At 39.1% G+C, this 4,468-nt stretch overlaps 1 pseudogene; it reads right to left on the bottom strand.

The window, feature by feature from the left end:
* Positions 1-364: 364 nt before the first annotated feature.
* LOC101325987 (E3 ubiquitin-protein ligase RNF13 pseudogene) lies at positions 365-1,339 on the bottom strand (annotated as a pseudogene).
* Positions 1,340-4,468: the final 3,129 nt, after the last annotated feature.

The raw sequence follows: 4,468 nt of genomic DNA, 5'->3' as shown, positions 1-4,468 counted from the left end.
TAGCTCATGCTAGGTGACCACAGCACTGACCTTGTGTGTAAAAACATGGAACATTTGCATATTGTGATCTAGGTCTTAATTGTAAGCTATACTGAGGAATTTTTTTAATGTTTTGGCTATATTTCATTCCAAAAGAAGAGTTGATTTGATGCTTGAGTTACAGCACCAGTCTGTATTAGTTATTAGTGAAATGAAGTACACTCCTGCAGATAAATACCAGGTCAAAAAAACCTGTTTCAGTAATCTGATTAACCTGTAGAATACTAAAAAATAAGTTATTTCCACAGAAATCTCTGAAGGGAGCAAAATAACTATATGCCTAAATAAACATTTTAAAGGGAAATAACCCAATACCCTCTGAAGGTCAAACAGTGTTTGCTATGTTGTAATCCTATTCATCATCAGGCTGCAGTTGGACCACAACACTATGTTCATTAGCTTCGTTTTCTGCATCACTACTGTCAGTATCTTCATTGTCATCTTCCTCATAGTCTGAAGATTCTGTCACGTTCTGATGTGAGCGGGATTCCGGCAAAGCCCCAAATGACTGGGTGCTGACAGAAGCCAAAGGTCTGAATAAAGGCGTATGTTCTGACACTTCATTTTCTTCTTGACTACTCTCTGTGTCAGAGTCTGAATCGCCTTGAGAAGGAACAACTTTTTGCTTGCAGACTGGACAGGTTTTTTTGGTTTTAGTTAGCCAAGGATCTACACACTTGCAATGATAAGCATGGGAACACGGAAGGATTCTGAGCTTGTCTCCATCTTCATATTCATCCAAATCAATGGCACATACCTCATACTCATCTCCTTTTTTGAATTTATGTATAGGGAGTTTCTTAAGTTGATCTTTACGAAGTCAGTTTCTTCTAGCTCTATGTCTATCCTGGACAGATTTTGTGATCTGTACTTACTGTCACTGGATCCCATGTTAATGAGGTCATCAGAATCAACAGTGTGAACTATGGCTGCTTTGTATCCTGCTCTCTGTGCATTTAAAACCTTTTCATCAAAATTACAATCAAGTCTTCTAATTAACACGATGAAAGGGCCAGATGAATTGTCTCTTAGTGGCGGAGGCACTATGAGTTCACAGGCATCCTCTGGTTTTGAGTTAATCAAAAAACCCTTTAAACCTTCAGCTGGAAGTCTATAACCAAATCATGCTGGAAGGTCATCAGTGTCTGAGACGCGTTTTCAAAATTATATGCTAAAATGTCCGCTTCTACAGGCAGTAGGTTTAGGAATGCAAAGAGCTGGACAGTCAAGATGGTATAGACTTGTGTGGCCGACAGCATAAGCATCCCTATGGAGAGCAGCATCTCACTGTAAAGTCACCTGGAAGCCTGACGCCACAACACAAATAGGCTCGCCAACCACGTCACTGCGGGAGAAGTCCCTAATCCCGACTTCATGACTGAATCTCCGCACCGACCCCCACCCTAGCTGTAGTATTTTTATTGATGTCTATTATCAGAGTGGGAAAAAAAGTCCCTTTTGATCTAAGTTTGCTGAGTGTTTTTATCATGCATGATTGCCGAATTTTTCAAGTGCTTTTTTCTGCAACAATTATCAACAAAATAGGTGTTGAGGTGGTCAATTGGACAGAAAGACTGAAAGTACTAATCAAGCCTTTATTCACTTACTGTGACAGTGAATAATGCAAGAGGTTAAAGGAAGCTCTGGCTCCCTGCCATTTTGTTTTTCTTCATAGAATGGCAGGAGAGGGTCAGATGGATAGAGCGCAGAAAGGGGTAGCTGTCTCTGAGGAGAGGCTTAACAAAAGGCTCTTGTCTCTTCATGGACCATGGGCTGAAGGTAAGGAAAGAAAGAAGAGGTTAGGAGTTGGAAGGTACTGAGTTGAAGTACAGTGCCTTAGCTACGGGCACTGAGATGGAGGCCTCAAAATAGGTGGTCAGGGCTAGGAGTGCCCATATGCCTATGAGGATGCAGATGAGTGGGGTGGGGGAAATCTGAGTCCTTGACTACAACTTTCTTCAGAAAATTGCAGTGTAACATTGTGCACCAAATCTGGTGAGGGGAAAGCAGCTTTCACTCATGAGGCCTGTCAGGCAAAGCTTGGTAATTGCCTATAGTTGGGCCAAGGATTCCACACAGGATTTGGGGATGGAGCCAGACTCCTCAGTCACAGGTTTTTTCTCCTTTATTGTCTTGATAAAAACAATACTTTAAGTTCATTCTTCTTTCCTAATATATGCATTTGGAGCTTTAAGTCTCCCTCAAAGCACCACATTGGCTGCATATCCTGTTATTAGCTATGCCTTGCTTTTTTTTTTTTTTTTTGGCGGTTACTCATGGGTTGACATTATGCATCTTTAAATTTTCCAGTCTGCCTTCAGATAATATTGAACCACTTCACACAGAATCAAAGGAAAGGCTGAAATGAAAACAGGGATCTGTGATGTATTATTTTAAAGCAGGATACTTTTTAGCTGGCTTGCTGGTCCATGAGATTAGGATAAGTTGAACGTGAAGGTACAAAAGTGTGATGTGTTATAACTGATATGAAGATATGAAGGAGGTATTCAGGAAGGCATCAAGTGCCCAACCGAGTTTGGAGAACACAAATTTGTAATGGCACTTGTGCGTAAGGCTGTATGGCTTTCTCCAGCAGATCTCAGCAACCTGAGTAATAAGTGGAGAAACGTGGGTTGGAGTTGAGTAGGACTGATGGGGTAGAAAGTAAAAGCTCAAGTATTGATGGTGAAATTAATTGATTGAAATGACACGTCATCTTCCCTAAACTGGATAAGAGAGAAAAGGAATTGATGAGGTAGGTGAAAGATCAGGAAACAAGGAAATTCCATATTCAGTCTAACATTTCATTTTCATGATAAGTGTGAGATGAGAAGAAAATGTACAAAAATTGAGGGAGAGAGGGAAAAAAAGAAGCATGAGAAAAATTTTAGATGTAGCAGAATTTAACAATGATATAAAATCTCTATCAGATCCAATTTGCACCATTCTTCACTGTACTCTTTGCCCTGAGAGGATAGCCTGCATAGAATTATATCATCAATAGATTTCCTTTACCTCAAGCTTCTTTCTAGGTTTGAACATTGAGAGGCACTAGCATGAGATCAGAAGACAAGACAGGTCAAGGTAGTTATTCTTCTTGATGCCTCTTTGCCAAGCTGCAGCTCCTGCCAGGATGTTCCTTCTATAAGGCTCCTGTCTACAGATTCTAATATTTATTTCCTTTCTTTGTCCCTTAAGAAGTAGGGTCATAGCTGTTTCAGGTGCCACATTATTCCCCAAATGCTGCTCACACCTTTGTAGAGCATCTCCTTATTAAATTGACCCTGAACTTTCCAGTTTGAGTGTGCCATCTGTTTCCAGTAGGACCCAGGCTAACACACACACACACGCATACACAGTAATAGCCCAATGTGATGTCAGATTTCCTTCCTCACTGAAAATCAGTATTTCTCTTGGATTTGTCATACAAGTTCACATGTTATACAGGTTCACGTATAAGTGGAAAGTATGGCCACCAAAGTGCTATGTCTTGAGTGGACAAACTGTCTGATCTTTGTGCCCCACTAATTTTGGTGTCTAAAATCATATTATTAACCACTCTAAAACAAGATAATGAATCCAGAAAAACCTAATCCAACAAATATTTATTTAAATGCTTGGTATGTACCTGGCACTGACCTGATGAAATGAACATGACTCAATGTGTGTCATGAACACTAGTGCAAGTGATTTATATGAATTATCACTGCATTTCTCCAGCACCTAATGTCTTCTTTCTTCTTTAAAACTTCATAGAAAGTTCTGTTTGAAAACATATATTTTAAATGTCTAGCTTAGCTTATACCATTGTTTATCTTTGTATGTCTAATATATATATTTCCCTATCAGATTCAATGTAATTCATTTTTATGAATTCTGAATTGCCTGTATTTTTCAATACCCTTCATTTGCTACCAATCAACTTAAGACTCATAGAATTTGAACAGTTTTTTTGGCTTTTTTTTTCCAGGATGATATTGAAGATACTCATGTTGTTAGGTCAGCAATCATATTTCTAACTGCCTCCCCCCAATATCTGCCTTCCTCTTCATATGGCGTTCATCCCCTGTGCATATCTGTGTCCGCATTTGTCCTTTTTATAAGGATATCTGTCATGTTGGATTAGGGGCCAACCCTACTACAGTATTACTTAATCTTAATCTTAACTAATTACATTCCAATGACCCTATTTCCAAATAAGGTCACATTCTCAGGTACTAGGGGTTAGGACTTCAACATATAAATTTGGTGAGGGGGACACCATTCAATCCATAACAATACTCAATAAATAAACTACTGCATTATTTGCCAAGTACCTCAGGTGGACCCCAACTCTGAGACTTAATACATTTATCTTATTGTAAAATACTGACAAGAAACTGGTTAGGTATATTTTGCTAATCATAAGGACTAATTTTATTTTCTGTAC

Source organism: Tursiops truncatus, chromosome 16 (genome assembly GCF_011762595.2).
Source record: "Tursiops truncatus isolate mTurTru1 chromosome 16, mTurTru1.mat.Y, whole genome shotgun sequence".
NCBI lineage: Eukaryota > Metazoa > Chordata > Mammalia > Artiodactyla > Delphinidae > Tursiops > Tursiops truncatus.
This window is presented reverse-complemented; position numbering and strand designations above follow the sequence as displayed.